Source organism: Antechinus flavipes, chromosome 2 (assembly GCF_016432865.1).
Source record: "Antechinus flavipes isolate AdamAnt ecotype Samford, QLD, Australia chromosome 2, AdamAnt_v2, whole genome shotgun sequence".
Taxonomy (NCBI): Eukaryota; Metazoa; Chordata; class Mammalia; order Dasyuromorphia; family Dasyuridae; genus Antechinus; species Antechinus flavipes.
This window is the reverse complement of record NC_067399.1, coordinates 209,020,946-209,038,840: the sequence shown is the minus strand read 5'-3', so window position 1 is coordinate 209,038,840 and position 17,895 is coordinate 209,020,946. Positions and strand designations below refer to the sequence as shown.

General features: G+C 33.3%; 1 protein-coding gene across 1 annotated transcript in view; it reads right to left on the bottom strand.

The window, feature by feature from the left end:
* Nucleotides 1-15,032, bottom strand: part of RASGRP3 (RAS guanyl releasing protein 3) — a 144,697-nt gene extending 129,665 nt beyond the window's left edge. Inside the window, exon 1 of the mRNA XM_051976135.1 lies at nucleotides 14,787-15,032. The gene's annotated coding sequence lies outside the window, so the exon portion shown is untranslated. The remainder of the gene's footprint in view (nucleotides 1-14,786) is intronic.
* Nucleotides 15,033-17,895: the final 2,863 nt, after the last annotated feature.

The following is a 17,895-nucleotide window of genomic DNA, read 5'->3' as shown; positions in this document are numbered from 1 at the left end:
CCAATCTTATTTACTGACCATCTTGTCTGCCCATAATTGTTTTCTGCCATTCATTTCCTCCAATTGTAGATTATTATTAAAACAATTACATGAAAAAAAAGTCTCTCTTTGTTTCCTGTTGCTCATGGATACAGTGAAGTCATAGGACTTGCTAGAACCATCATAATCTTTTCCATTACAACGAATTATTCTGTCACAAACAGGATATAGTGTTTTGTTGGGCAAAGATGCAGAAGATGATTTATTAAGGGCAACATTAGCACAAGAGTATTATTGTCAGCCACCTCAGCAAGAAATTAGAGCACCCACTGGAGTTTGGCTTTCCACATTTGACTCAATAATAAATCATATATTTTGTAACAATTACATGAAAGCAATTGGGAAAACATTTGGAGAAGAAGGAATTCTGCTAATGAAAGTCTTTAATATGGACACTTGATAATGATACTTTGAATAAGTACTCAGGAAGACAGCTGAGAATAAAAATGAATCTCATTCAAATTATTGATGTTTCACCAGTCATTTTAATTAATGAAATTTTAAGCTTAGGTCTAAAATAGATCAGTTGCATGGCATAGAGATTCCAGTACTAAACTGGAAGTCAAAAAACTCTGGCTTCTAATTCTGCATCAGACACTTTATTGTGTGACCACAGGCAAGCCATTCAATCTTTCATAGTCTAAATTTCTTCCTATGCAAAGTAGGATTAATAAAATAATATCTACTTTTGGGGGGGGGGGTTATTGTGAAGATCAAATGAAAAAATGGTTTGTGGAAAGTTTTTAATTCCACAAAGCACTCTTTGAATATTAGCTATTAAATAATAAATGGTTCAGCTAAGCTGGTCTACCTATTGCTTCTCATATATGACACTCCATCTGCTTTCTTCCTGCTTTTTGAAGGGGCTGAGGTCCATTCCTGGAATACACACCTTCATCTTCTGCTTAGAATCTTAGTTTCCTTCAAAACTCAGATCATGCCCATTTCCTACATGATTTTCTTTTGCCCCATTTTCCCCTATACTTCAAAGTTATACTGAAATATATATGTGTGTATGTGTGTGTTTGCATATGTATAAATGTATATATGCATGTATGTATGTGTATATTGTATATATAATTTGTATTTATTTATCTGCACACATCATTTTCATAAATAGAATATAAATTTCTTAAGAGTAGTGACTACTTCATTTTTGATTTTTATAACCCTAATACCTAGCACAGTGCTTGACAAATAGTAGGCACTTAATAAACTTTGCTGATTAATAGATTCTTTATCTGTAATATAACTTTTATTGATCTTCATTCAGGAGAACCAATTTTAGGGATACACATGAGTCTCAAGAAATTCATTTTCAGAATTCCTTTAGTATAATCATTATCCAAACTGTTTATCCATAATTTTATAAAACATCAAACACAGCAAATAAATGCCAAAAGAGTAAGGATGCTAAATTGTGGGATCAATCTAAGAATCACTGAAAAAAACCTAGATTCTTGTTCTCTGCTCTCCCATTTTTTGCCATCTGACTATATGAGTGCTCCCACAGAGAGCAAGCAGGGGAAAGAATTATAATGGTTTTATTGGTACATTTTAATCCTTTGAATTAAAAAAAATAATAAAGCGAGAAATAAAAAAGACAAGATGGAAAAGCAACTTTAGTGACTCTTTGTCCTTCTCCCCCCTACACAAAATTATTAGCACAAAATCCCAAACTGTACCATTTTCTTATTTCTTTACAATTGCTAATATATTGAATCTCAACCCTATTAACTGTTTTCCGATCATTGGCCATAGCAATTTAATTCAATTTTATAAGCATTTTTAAGCACTTAGTATATACCAGATACTATACTGGACTTTGGGAATACAAAAAGAAAAATTAAGTCATTTCTTCCCTATAGAATCTATGTTCTACTAAATATTCTCTGATTGGAATATTTAGGAACAAATGAAAGGGATAGAAAGAACATTACATCAGGAAGACATTTCATTTCGACTTATGAACATTTACTAAGTCAGTGGCATAGTCAAGGCATTGTGCCCCATAGGCACCAGTGTTCAAGAAATAAAAAGTTCCTACATTTTGGAAGAATACAACTTAACCAGAGAGAGAAGCATGCTACAAGTAAGAATGAGATAAAGGTGAATGAGAGGCAGATAATATGTCGGTAGATAAGAAAGGGGAGATCTCTTTCATCAGGGAGATTTAGATAGACTTCAAAGAAGATATGGCATGAGATCGAGGCTAGAAGGAAAAGAAGGATTTAAGTGGTTAGAAATGTAAAAGGAGAGTATGCTTTTGGAAGCAGAAAAGAGCAAATGATTCTGGAAAATGGTTAGTTATTTCATTTGGATTAAGTGAAGAAGAATCAAATGAAAAATAATACAATAGATTGGAGCCAAATTGCAGAAATCGGATACTAGGTATTTTATCCTTTCAACTGTGAGAAGTCACTGTAGATTTCAAAAACAGGGTAGAAACTTAATCAGACTAAAAGATGATTTCAGAAGCTAGGTGGAGATGGAAGAGAAGAGGCTAGAAACCAGAAGGTAGGAGAAAGATAAAGAAAGGCCTTGAATAGATTTAGTCATGTTTGATACAAGTGTCTTTGTTATAAGAGTTTGGATTGTGGTTTTCCATTGAGATTGAACCAATTGCTACATTATATATAAATTTTATTATATATATAATTTGTATTTATTTATCTGCACACATCATTTTCATAAATAGAATATAAATTTCTTAAGAGTAGTGACTACTTCATTTTTGATTTTTATAACCCTAATACCTAGCACAGTGCTTGACAAATAGTAGGCACTTAATAAACTTTGCTGATTAATAGATTCTTTATCTGTAATATAACTTTTATTGATCTTCATTCAGGAGAACCAATTTTAGGGATACACATGAGTCTCAAGAAATTCATTTTCAGAATTCCTTTAGTATAATCATTATCCAAACTGTTTATCCATAATTTTATAAAACATCAAACACAGCAAATAAATGCCAAAAGAGTAAGGATGCTAAATTGTGGGATCAATCTAAGAATCACTGAAAAAAACCTAGATTCTTGTTCTCTGCTCTCCCATTTTTTGCCATCTGACTATATGAGTGCTCCCACAGAGAGCAAGCAGGGGAAAGAATTATAATGGTTTTATTGGTACATTTTAATCCTTTGAATTAAAAAAAATAATAAAGCGAGAAATAAAAAAGACAAGATGGAAAAGCAACTTTAGTGACTCTTTGTCCTTCTCCCCCCTACACAAAATTATTAGCACAAAATCCCAAACTGTACCATTTTCTTATTTCTTTACAATTGCTAATATATTGAATCTCAACCCTATTAACTGTTTTCCGATCATTGGCCATAGCAATTTAATTCAATTTTATAAGCATTTTTAAGCACTTAGTATATACCAGATACTATACTGGACTTTGGGAATACAAAAAGAAAAATTAAGTCATTTCTTCCCTATAGAATCTATGTTCTACTAAATATTCTCTGATTGGAATATTTAGGAACAAATGAAAGGGATAGAAAGAACATTACATCAGGAAGACATTTCATTTCGACTTATGAACATTTACTAAGTCAGTGGCATAGTCAAGGCATTGTGCCCCATAGGCACCAGTGTAGAAACTTAATCAGACTAAAAGATGATTTCAGAAGCTAGGTGGAGATGGAAGAGAAGAGGCTAGAAACCAGAAGGTAGGAGAAAGATAAAGAAAGGCCTTGAATAGATTTAGTCATGTTTGATACAAGTGTCTTTGTTATAAGAGTTTGGATTGTGGTTTTCCATTGAGATTGAACCAATTGCTACATTATATATAAATTTTATTATATATTAGTCTACTTAAGAGATTTTAAGACTTTATATCATATTCAAATTTATAATTGTTTCTGAAATTGACATTAGCAAAATTTTGAAATTCCATTTAAATCCCACCCTAGTCTTTTTTCTGCATCATAGCATTTGTGGCACAAAATATTCTATTATAAATAAAATCCTTTATAGCAATAATAACAGTAAAAAAATTAAATAAATAAACCTTAGCTACCTTATCTTCTGAAACTAGAGGAAAGGGAAAGGAGATGAGAGTTTTGTAATATGAAAGAGAATTAAGTAGTTTCTAAATGTCATTGCATCTTTATAGATTAAACCTCTTGGTCTCCCAGGATATTCTCTTAAAACTAAGCATTAAAGCAGATAACAACATACATTGAAAGGGTAAGTTCCTCAACAGGAATTTTCTACATTGATGAAATAATAAGTCCACTCATAAAGACACACATTCACAATATATATGCATATATTCATGAATAATGAACATGTGCAATGTATATATGTATAATTAATATCTTTTCAAAAGTCTTTTTGTAATTCCTCATCATGGTATGAAAGTCGCTTCATGTTCTTGAAGGCTTTACCAGTGGAATGCGAGTTGGAAGGACTTTGAATGTGAGCACAGAGATGTTGGAATCCTTACTAACTGCTAAGTAATTAGAGTTGATCTAATCTTACAAGAAGTTGTTTTGGCCAGAACCTGAAACAAGGTACTAAGTAGAACTAATCAAGACAAGGCTTGTGTTCCCACCTTTACTCATTGGACTCCACAAGTATGCTAGCTTCACAAAGTACACTTTCTAACTTCAAGAGAGTTCACACCTCCCTTAAAGTCATTGGGCCAGAGAGCACTATGGGAGAAAACCCATAATCCCATTCTCTCAGAAGAGGCAGATAAAAAGCCAGCGATGAAGGATCTATGGCAGAACACTTTTTTCCTCTTGGCTGGCTGATCGCGCTAGACTCGAGAGAAATGACTCTACTGCAGAGAACACTTTTGGGATTTCAGTGGAGCTACGCCAGAAGCCCTCTCTCCGCGGCAAATTGGTGCCTGGGCTCCCCAGAAGGAGATAAGAGAGATCTTCCATCTCTGTTGGAGGCAGAAGAACAAACTCCAACATTTGAACTCTAACAGGAGTTAATTGTTCTTTAAATGTTTGGTAGAATTCACATGTAAATCTATCTGGTCCTGGGATTTTTTCATTAGATGAGAGGAAATAGATTTGAGAGCTATTATGATACTATAATTGACGAAGACCCATCAAGTTTTAGCATGTGATGATTGGAGAAGAGAGAAAAATCACAGTTAACAGCAGAGTTGGAGAATTAAAAGAAAAAAGAAAATTGATAAGAGGGATGAGATATGTTCATGTTGAATCTTGAGATGCTAATGAAATGTTAATAAATGTCCTCAGAAGACCAGTTAGAAACTAATAGTCAGAGGAGATTCTAGCCTAGATATATAGACTTGGGAGTTATCTGCATAGAGGTGATACTGGAAAACCTTGAAAGTAGATAAGATTACAAAAGGAGAGAGTGGAGAAAGAGAACAGGGCTCAGGAAAAAAGTCTTTGGGTACACTTATATTTAGAAGGCAGGAGAAAGAAAAAGATCAGCAAAGGAGAAAATGAAAGTGGTTTTGAAACATTGGAAGAGAATTAAGAGAGAACAAAGATACATATGTATGTATAATAATGATGGAATGAACAAAGTTCCCAATTGGACTAGAAAATATGGGCACAAGGGGCACAAGTAGAAAGAGTAAGTAGTTTTAGCAAGGCTAAAATTTTTAGCTACCAATGGTATTGAATGATAAGTGAGAAAATATTTACTAAAGAATATATCATATTACACATGTAGTCTGGCCTTATTTTCAAAAACACTAAATTCCCCAACTCATGGTTTTTATTCTTACATCCAGCATTTTCAATCATTGTATTCATGTATAATCAGAATGATTAGATATTAGTCTACTTAAGAGATTTTAAGACTTTATATCATATTCAAATTTATAATTGTTTCTGAAATTGACATTAGCAAAATTTTGAAATTCCATTTAAATCCCACCCTAGTCTTTTTTCTGCATCATAGCATTTGTGGCACAAAATATTCTATTATAAATAAAATCCTTTATAGCAATAATAACAGTAAAAAAATTAAATAAATAAACCTTAGCTACCTTATCTTCTGAAACTAGAGGAAAGGGAAAGGAGATGAGAGTTTTGTAATATGAAAGAGAATTAAGTAGTTTCTAAATGTCATTGCATCTTTATAGATTAAACCTCTTGGTCTCCCAGGATATTCTCTTAAAACTAAGCATTAAAGCAGATAACAACATACATTGAAAGGGTAAGTTCCTCAACAGGAATTTTCTACATTGATGAAATAATAAGTCCACTCATAAAGACACACATTCACAATATATATGCATATATTCATGAATAATGAACATGTGCAATGTATATATGTATAATTAATATCTTTTCAAAAGTCTTTTTGTAATTCCTCATCATGGTATGAAAGTCGCTTCATGTTCTTGAAGGTTACCAGTGGAATGCGAGTTGGAAGGACTTTGAATGTGAGCACAGAGATTTATCTGAGGACAAGCCTGGATAACTTCAGAAAGGTTCAACACCAGAAGCATGAGCAGCAATTAATAAATAATAATGATAATGGTAATGATGATGAGAATATTTATATAGCATTTTGAAGATTTAAAAAGAGCTAGAAGTATCTCAATTTATACTCACAAAACTCCTAGGACGTAGATACTATTATTCCTGTTTTGTAGATGAGGAAATTGTAGCTGAAAGGTTATATAACTTGCCAGAGTTACACAACTATTAAGTGCCTGAGGCTTTATCTGAACTCAGGCCTTCCAAATGCCAGGTCCAGCTTTTTATCCATTGCACAGCTTTCTTGGCCATAATAATTCTTAGAGATCATCTTTTGAAATCTGAAGAGGTTTCAATGTGTGTTAGTAAAGGAAATAATCACACTGAAAAAATTATATAACATAATAACAATAGATAACATTTACATAGTACTTTTATTGATAAGCAAACTAAGGCACAAAGAAGCTGAGTAATTTTTTCCAAGTCACACAGCTAGTAAGCATCTGAATCACATTAATTCTAATACCAAATCAGGTACTGTCTCTACTCTGCCATTTAAATACATGTGTGTATATCTTTTGAAGTGTTAACATTATCTCTTGTGGCAAAGTATCTAATAGTTAATACATTCATTCTATTTCTATGAACTACCTGTCCATCCAAGTGAAGAGATACATACATATTCTACCAACATAGCTTCATAATTCCCTTTTTAGCTTAACTCTCACTAATGCAATTTTTAGCCTTAAAAAATTGCCTGGAAGATTGAAAAGCTAAATGAATTGTTGAGGGGTCCCAGAGTCAGTGATGGATTTTAAAACCCAATTCTCCTTGACTTTTCATACAATATACCCTACTACTTCTCAGCGCTTAAGGACTGATATGCATACACGGATATCTGACTATATATAAATATATAGAGAGATTTCTTATTTCATTTTCATTCTAGAATTGCTTCTGGCAAAGGCTGTCTAAATTCTAAATTCTTTTTTTTCCCCCGAGGCAATTGGGGATTAAGTGATTTGCCCAGGGTCACACAGCTAAGAAGTGTTAAGCGTCTGAGGTCACATTTGAATTCAGGTCTTCCTCAGCACCTGGATAGAGCCTGAGCTCTATCCACTGCACCACCTAGCTAAATTCTAAATTCTAGGCCAATTCCCTTTTAGCTCTAGGCTACAATGGCTTCAGGATTCTGTTTTAAATATTATAGTAGAGAAGGTTTTGAGTCATTTTTATGATAAATGCACTTGTCCCAGAATTTTGGAGCTACAGGGACCTCAGAGATTGATTCATCCCACTCATTCTACAGGGAAAGAAATTAAGGCCCAGCGAGGTTACGTGCTGATCCAAAGTTATACAGAAAATTTGTGGTATAATCTAGACCCTACATTTCCTCCACATCACACTATTGTCAGTTACCCTGAACCCTATGTTTTGGTGAGGGCTCGATATGGCTACCTCTTGCCACTTATATTCTTATTCTGATAGTTTAATGTGGGTATTCTCACTTATAGTATATCTCACAATCAGTTTACAGCCCCTAATTTTGGATAAACTTTGTTCTTCCATAAATAATAAAAAAAATTTAATGCTGTTTATGTTAAGTAATGTTAAATATTAAATAAAATGTATAAATCATTTACACTTGCAAAATACATTACCTATATTATCTAATTTTATTCTCATAACAAACCTTTGGGGTAGGTTTTATAATTATTCCCATTTTACATATGAGAAAATGAAACAGAGAAATTAGGTGACATGCCCAGAGTCATGTAGGCAAAAAGTGTTGGTAGTCTGGTCTTACTGATCCCAGTTCATGGGGTCAGTGACTACTCTAGTCATTATCCCACGCTGTTTGTGTAAAAATTAGGATTGTGTAAAATTAGGATTACCTAAAATGCTGGAAATCTTCCTCAAGTTTTAACATTGTTTGGATGCCAGTAAAATACCCAACCTGTCTCTCTTCTTTGCCCTTGCCACATGATTACCTGACAAGAATATATTTCTCTGATGCCTCTCAAATAATTGTTAACTGGCAATATGTTGTAGCCTATTCATGCCCACCATATGTCTTCTTCACTTATATTACCACTAATATAAAATACTTAATATTAACATTTTGTCTTAGAATCCAATGATCTCTCATTCCTCACCTTCTTTGTCTTCTCCATAGTATTTGATGTTGTTGAGTGCCATCACCCCAATCCCTTTTCGATTTCTTGAATTTTTTTCTTCTCTTACTTTCCATGATACATCATATTGTCCTGGTTGTCCTACTACTTCTTGAACGTCTCTTTCAATGTTTTCTATACTAGATTCATTTTCACCTTTCCTTCTCCATATATGGCTATATTTTATGAATGTAAATCCTTGGTTATCTTCTTTAGTTTGTGCTTTTATCCTTGGAAATCTTATTAAATGGTTAATTTCTGAATTTTCATTCCTATTGTTAATGTTTATCCTGTACTTCAGTTTTACATTTTTGACTGCCTAAGGGGTATTCCTCCTTAGATGATCACCTGTTATCTCAAATCAAAACTGAACTTATTATTTTTCTTTGAAAGCAATATATCTCCCCATTTTTATTCCTAACTCCAAAGCATAGAATCAATTTTTATTCTTTCATCTTACTCAGAAACCTTAAAAAAATAAAAACTCCCATGAATAAAATATAGTCATCCAACCTCAGCATAAAGACCTTTCAATGATGGGAAGTTTTCATCTCTGAAGGCAGTTCCACTTTTGGTCAGTTCTAGTTGTTAAGAAGATGTGGTTTTTTTTTTTTTCCTTATGGATTAAACTTATGGTTATTACTTCTCTATAATGTCTATCAATTCTATTTACTTTTCTTTTATAATATTTTCTACATCAATATTTATCTGTACCCTTATTTAAATCCTCATTGCCATAATTTGGCAACTGCGCCAACCTCCCAGCTACTTACTACCTTATCCTTCCAATTCATTCTTCACACTACTAGTAAGCTGGCCAGCACCAGGATTACTATATGACTATCTTCAAATTCCTATTTTAGTCTTATCATTTCTCTTCCTATAGAAAAAGATCCAAATTGTTGAACTTGGAAATCAAGGATTTTCCCAATTTAATCCCAAACTGTCTCCAATGTCATTTTTCATAAGCCATTCCAGTCAAATTGAAGTATTTCTGGCCCCTAGAATTAGCCATGTGCACTCATGCCTTTGTTTACTGAGTCCCATCTGTCTACAAACTACAACTTATATTGTACACAGTAACAGTAACAATCAGCTTATAGATTTAGCTCTTTTCAGCATTAATCAAAACAATTCCAAAAGACTTATAATGGAAAATGCTATCCATATGCAGAGAAAGAACTATGGAGAATGAATGAAAGCATACTATTTTCACTTTTTTGGTTTTCTTTCTCATGTTTTTTTTTTCTTTTTCTGATTATTCTTTCACAATATGACTAATATGGAAATATTTAACATGATTGTACATGTATATCCTTTATTAGATTGCTGTTTCGGGAATGGGGAAGGGAATGGAAAGGAGGGAGAATAATTTGGAACTAAAAATCTTACAAAAATGAATGTTGAAAATTATCTTTACATGTAATTAGAAAAAATAAAATGCAATTAAGGGAGAGGAGGAATGAAGGACAAAAAAAAGCAAAATAGAAAGAAAGAAAGAAACCTCCACCTTCTTAGTTTTTTCTACCTTTTACCCATCTTTCATTGAACATTGGTTCCCTAATCACACCACTCCACAATGTCTTCTTCTTCTGAACAATTTATAGCACATATTATCTATTATATCTCTAAGTATTTAGTACAACTCTAAAGAGGGCAATGAAACTTGGTATATTCTCAAGCTCAATACTGAAGGACTTAGATTTTAAGATGACTCAACAATTTTTTAACTGTACCTTGTGATCGTGAGGCTGCATTGAAAATTGGTGACAACCAGGAAGAGCCACTCACTCATAGGTTATAAAAAGGAAAGGAGAAAGCCCACCATTTCTTCTTTTGTATCTCCTCTAACATCAACAGGACATGGAATTGATATGGAGCTCTCAAAAACTAAACCAATCAAGGCAAGCTTTGGCAAGTCCTTATAAGTTCGAAAAGCTCTAAGTCCAAGACCTGCAATGAACTATTTGTTCTCTAAGAACCAGTCTCATTAAATTGAGAGACAATAAACTAGAGAAATCACCAATATGGATTTTTTTAAAATTACAGCTTTAAAATATGAATTCTCAGAAGGAAATTACTGCATTTTTGTATCATTAACATTTAATATGATACTTAATAATGATAAATGCTTAACAAATCAAAACAAAAATAACAAAAATATAACAAATATAACAAGCTTGGAAGATTGGCCACTAAGAGTTGTAGAAATTCTTAAAGAAGTATCTTTTTGGATAGAATGCCTAATCCAAGGGAGTCACACATCTTACTAACACTGAAGAATGACAGATGGAGATGAACTCTTTTCAAGATGAAAACTAGATGAAAAATTCATTGAGGACCGAGACTTATGGTTCTTTCCACCTTGTATCCTCTAGGCCTATAAGATTCAGGCCTTGTGATTCAAATTCTATATTTATTAAACATCTATTTACTCTGCACTGATTTTTTAAAAAAGGATGGTATATCATGCTTTTGCCAGTAAACATAATTTATGTGCAGTGAAAAGACTATTGAATGATAGTGTCTATGGAGACAGTATAGTATAGGAGGAAGACCACCACACTGAGAGTCTGAAGTCTGAAGATTTAGATTTGAATCTCTTCCCTGTGATCTTAAGTGGTCTTAAGCAAGTCATTTAACTTCTCAAGGCCACATCCTTAAAATGAAGTGATTAAATGAGGTTTCTCCTGTTTTTTACATTCTGCAATTGTGACATGGCTTAGGGTTATCTGACATTGTCATCACCCTGGAGCAGGCCCTCAGACCTTCATGTCTAGAATATTGCAATAACTTACTGGTTACCTTCCCTGCCCCATGTCCCTCCCTACTTCAATTTATCCTCCATTCATGTCTAATTGATATTTCCAAAGTACAAATTTGATCATGTCACTCCAACTATCAATCAATTCCAATGATTTCCTGGCACAGCATCTGACATGTAGCAAACACTTAACAAATGTTCCCTTTCTTGCCTTCCAGGATCAAATATAAAATACAATTAGGCTTTTAAAACACTTCCATACCTGACCTCAGATGTTTATTAGCTATGTAGCCCTAGAAAAGTCACTTAATCCTATTAGCTTCAGTTCCTCGTCTGTAAAATGAGATGGAGAAAAAAATGATAAACTTCTCCAGTATCTTTGCCAAGAAAACTCCAAATGGAGTCTAGAAGAGTTGTGCATAACTAAAAGAACTTTACAACTACAACAAAATACCTGTCCTCTTCTTACCTTTCCAGTTCTTCCCCCTCCCCCCACCCCACCCCAATCCCAATATATCTCTGCAACCAGTGACACTAACTTCTTTTCATTTCCTCATATTAGACACTCACATCTCCCTCTTCTAATCGTTTTTGCCTGTTTTCTCTTATGCCTGTAACTTTCTTCCTCTTCATCTCTGCTTTCTAACTCCCTTGGTTTCCCTAAACTCTCAACTAAAGTCCCACCTTCTATAGGAAACCTTTTCTAATCCATTTAACTGTAATGTCTTCCTTTGGTTGAGTATTTCAAATTATCCTGTATATACCTTGTTTGTACAGAGTTGTTTACATATTGTTGCCCCACCCTGATTCCTATTAGAATGTAGATTCCTGAAGAGCAATGACTATCTTTTATCTTTCTTTCTATACCCAGGGCTTAACACAGTGCCTGACACATAATAGATAATAAATCAATGTTGTAAATTTTTTGACAATATAAAAAACTTCACTAACTAAACCAATCAGTTCCCAATAAATTTTTCTGCAATATTTATTAGTTTATAAAACCATGCAGAAGAATCTAGGGATGTCCAGAAAACTGGTATTGAATAAGATTGACTACAAAAGGAATTCTGAGAATGTGTATTGCATGATATACTTTTATTCATAATTTCAACTATTTTTCCCACATTAAATAATTGCTTTTACCTTATAGAAAGCATCCAAACACATCAAAGCAGAGAATTGTTTTGAACATCAGTATAATAATCAGTACCATTACAAGCAAATGTCTGCAACATTAGAATAGGTATACTATTATAATAAATCACTTTATTTCATATCTCATTTTCTGGAAGTAAGAACATCAACTCCAAATTACTCTTGGCTCTAAGGTAACATAATAATGTTTTGTTTTGTTTTTCTAGAAATGCTAAAACGTCATATGACATTTCTTTAGATCCATTTTTGTCAGTTAATTTCATTTTCCTTTTTCTTCCATATTTTGTTATAAACCAAGAAATAGTCTCACCCTCTCTAATAAAGTAAAATGTTGAAAATTTGCCACAACTTCTAATGAAATAACTATGGTGTTCTAGAAAAAGGAAAAAAAAATTCTCATTTTACTATTTCCAAAGAAATAGAATTGTCATAATCTCAAGAGTTACAAAGAAACTAGAAGCTTTACTGAAAATTTCATGCATGCACTTATCTGTTAATGTGTTGTATCCCCATCCCCACCACCAAGAAGAATATAAGTTGCTTGAGAGGAGATTGTTATTCATTTTATTTTCATAATCCCATGGCTTATTTTGCATGTAGTAGACACAAAATGATTTCAGAAACTTTCCTACTGCAAAGGATTTCCATTACCTATGCTATTTCAAAAAAAAAAAAAATGCTTGAAGTATTCGCTATCTGTAACAGTAAGACAAGAAAAAGAAATTGAGGGAATAAACATAAAAGGCAAAAATATTCTAGCTCTATGGAGGCTTATTTACAGAACTCCAGAGGTTCAGTGATAAAATTAATCAAAACAATAGCTTCAGGAAAGTAGCAGGAAACAAAATAATTACCAAAGAAACCACAAGCTTTTCCTTATATTATTAATGAAACCCAGGAGGAAGAAATAGAAAGAGAAGTGCTACTTCACTTAACTGCAAAATGCACAAAATATGTGAATGCAAACCTATTAAGATTTATGTTGGATATACACAAATACTACAAAATTCTCTCTCTAGAAATAAACACCAATGATCTTTTTTTTTTTTTTTTTTAGCCAGAGAAAGATGTGGGTATAAGGAATGAGCTGAGACAGGGACAGAGACAGTAACAGTTAATCCCATGTATTGAAAGCAGACTGGCTCAATCCCGTTTTGTGCCTCCTTAGATTTCCAACTTGGCTGTTTTTAGTGCAACAAATTCTAAACACACCAGTCTCATATCAGGATAAGCCAAAAGAACAATATGCACACATTTCCTTCTTCTCTTCCTTGCATTTATCCAGCAATAAGACTTTACAAGAAGGTACCAAATCCTTATTCATTTGGTAAACTGGTAGTATCATTAATCAAGTTATTCCAAAGCAGCCAATGTGAATATTATCAGGAGCAGATGAGATCTATGAAACATTATACAAACTAATATATTTATTTAATATTGAGGAATGTCTAAACAATCTGGAAATGTCCTTTATAGTTTTCTAAGTACTTGTGGATATTATCTACTGCTCTTGAATTGAATCCACTCTTTCTCTACCTTTCTTCTTCTTCCAAAATATGATCTTTCATTGAAGTCACATTTATAGTTCAATGTCAGCAATTGTTACATTTTGTTATCTTCTTTTGGAGAGTGTTTGGCATAATTTTTCATATGCTTTTCAAAAATTCTGGTTTCTCTTTACTTCCAGAAGAAGATGAGAAGGGAAAAGGTAACTAGGATATGCCTAATAATCTACATGTACATTTAATATTTCATAAAATTTAAATTGCCAACCAAAACAGTCCATGAGCAAATGCTCATCTGCATGCATCTATTTTATAGTCACCTGAACATTTATTTATCCAAATAAAAATTATAATGCTTTAAAAACCTGATGTTTTCAATTCTATGGGGAAAGAGACAAATTCAAGGAAGAACTACTTCAAGAAAGAAATATATTAAATGAGTTATAACATCTACTCTATCACTAGAATCTAAGAGAAGAAAAATTTATACAAATAAGATTATCTTAGTTAAGGGATCTGGCAAACAACATATATTCATTTTAAAATTTCCTGTGGTTAGAACTGAAGTGAACAGAACTGAAATTATTTCTAAGTCATTTCAATAATTCATACAAGGCAAAGTCTAGTGATAGAGACTCACTTCCATCCAAGTTCATGTGTTTTTTGTGACCAGGATCCTAATGCATGCAAAGAAAAAAGAAACTAAGATCATGCTTACCTTAATCTGAAGACATGAGGTCATTTGGTGTTCTCCCTCAATTTCCCTGCAGTTTTCTTCAGTTCAAAGTTCTTTCTAAAATGTTTAAATTCTTAGAAACTCTTATTCCCTCTCTTTGATTACTTTTATCACCTCCATTATCTAAATCCCTTTAAGAAATGTGGAAAGAAAAAATGCAATTTGTTTACTCCAAGTCAGTACAGTAAAGCTGCTAGCTTTTGAGCTCAATGTATTAAAGATTGTTTGGCTAAATGGCCAGCACACTTCCTCCTATTCTTTCTTAACTTAGTTTTCCTGCCTCCAGTGGAGTGTTTTCCTTCCCTAGGATATAAATAGGCTTGTTATAACCTCAGATGGAGGAAAGAAGAAGGCAGGAAATGAATTTTAATTAAAAAGAAAGATCTTGAGTCTTTTAAAAATGAATTATAGAATAAAATTAAGATTTTAATTAAATAATAAATTTAATCAGTTTTCCACATACAATTCAGCTGCAAACACATGTACTTCAGCCCAATTTTTGCTTAACTTATAATAAAAAGCAGCCACTTGTCTATAAATTCCAATTTAAAAAGTTTGGAGTTCACACTGAGCATAGTCCACTATCCAAATGACATTACATCCTTTATGAGAGATATGTAGAAAAATAAATAATAAAAAATAATTTTAGTTTTGATTCCTTTCACTCTGACTTGAGTAAATAGCCTTCTGAGGTAAGGTGTGATTTAAGCATGTTTTCAAAAGCCAAGGCAGGAAGATATTTTAAACACTTTTAAAACATGTTCTGAATTTTACATTAAAATAGAAACACCTACATAAGAGTGAGTTAAATAATCAAGAATTTTGAGATAACATTTGTTGTTGTTGTTTATGGGACTCAAGAGAAGGAAAAGTCCTCTTTAGGAACAATGCTATGAATGACAACACCTTATATAAAAAAAATGTAAGATAAATGTAATCTATTATTATAATGATATTACAGGATCAAAAAGTTTATATACCCATAATGTCAGGAGGAAGAGCAAGAGGAAGAAGAAGATGTGAAAAAAGAGAAAAAAGGAAAGAAAACCACAAGGGGAGAAGGAGGAAGCAAAAGAAAAGAACTGTTATGCTGAGTAATAATAATAATAATTGTCCATCTACTTTGGGGATGCCATTCAAGTATGGAGGAAAATGGAAAATGGGGGAAAATTCATCTGAAATGGAAAGAGTCAGTGGGGCTGAGATTCTAGTGGCTTTTAAGATGACTCAAAATATCTGTTAGATCTAGGGATTACACCAAAGTTCTCAAATGATTCTGTGGTCTCACTTGTGTGGATACCCTTTTACTGATTCAGATTATAATCTACCAATGTCTGCTCATAAAATGTGAATACATGGGTGGTTTTGCTTTTGGTTTCCCAGTACTTGGAATAAAGTAGGCTCTTAATAAATCTCAAGTTCTGGAGGATTTTTTAAAGTTGTCTTGGCATTGCATGACCATATGGGATGCCTATAGGTTATTATTCACTTTCCTTATGTGACTACTCATTTTTTGGTTCATGATGATATGATAGTTATCTTTGAATGTTTAAAGGGCTGTCATGTAGAGGAGGGTTTCAAGTTACTTTGATACTAAAGGACTAAATGAGGCACAATAAGTGAAAATTGCAAAAGAAAAAATTGAGGCTTGATGTCTGGAAAATTAGAGTTCTCCAAAAATAAAATGGGCTACTTCTAGAGGTAATGGGTTCCCCCTCTTGGAGGCCTTCAAGCAGAACCTGAAGGTCTACTTCTTGGATGTGTTATAATGGTTATTCTTTTCAGACATGAATTGGACTAAATGGTCCCTGAGCTCCTGACCTGCTTTCAAATTCTTTGATTCTTCGAGACTGAAATATTCCATAACTTATTATTGTGCATCATCACTGGTAAAATATTAATGTTAAAAAGCTGAACCTTCATTTCAAAGATAAGCTTGGCAATAATTCAAATTCAAATACCCTCCCTCCTTCTCTTCAGTTCACATCCATCTCAGATATAAGAATGATAACTATAAATAATCCAAAGATAACTTTGTGTACCTCAATTCTTTCTGAAATCTTTTTGCATGCTCTATTTAAGCTTGAGTCCAACTGCAATATGCAATATTGAAATACATTACTGAAAAAAGATTAAATCCTAAGTCATTAAGAAGAAAATGAAAAGTATAATACTTTGGTTTAATCATTGTGACAAGAGGAGCCCTGAAACTCTCTCTCTCTCTATAGGACCTTGCAGGGAAAGCTTGGGATACTCCCTCAGAGAAGCTCTCCCCTGAGAGACTCTCCCTAGGGAATCAAGATAAAGTGGTTTCATTCTGTTGTCTGGGTAGGACTAGTTGAGCCCAGGACCATTCCTACTTAGCCTGAGCTGGAGATAGAGATTTCTATCCAACTCTACTGAGTTGGAGATAGTCCAGAACACTCATTCAATTCCAAGATTCTCTATTCTGATTCTAACTTAAACTGCTTCCAGCCCCCAAAGAGTTACCCATATCACAAGTTTCCTTCAACTCAATTCCTTGCAGAGGACCTAAAAGCAGGAATCATGCCAAGGAACCTCTCTCTCTCCTTGGCATAGCTGCGACCCTCTGCCCGCTGAAAAGACATTTTCTTTTCAGCGTTACTCCCTCTTCATCTCTCTCTTCTATTTCCCTAACAAGACCTTATTCACTTCTCTGTCAGGATTTCTCTGCTAGACACTGTCTCTGCTTCCCTGGCACTAAGGAAGTCAGCCTGCAAAAACTGACTTCTCAGTTGTAATAATAAACTTCTTTTGCCAGTTTAACTTTTCAGGTTCGTAAATTCATTTATGAAGGGCCTGCGCCAACCAAAAGGAGGTTCCCACAACTACCTGCTGTCCGCTGAACCTCATCAATTATACCCGTATCTGAACAAGAATCCTCTCTACATATTTTCTCTCAGGGTCTTCTTCCATACTTAATTCTAAATTCTTTTATTCATTCTTTGGGAGAAAGCAAAAAGAAATGGATCTGATCTATTATTTCATCTGTGTAGCTAACTCCCTGATTGAAAATTTTCTCTACTGATGCAAATCAACAAGTCATTGAAATGTTAAGTGAATTTTCTAG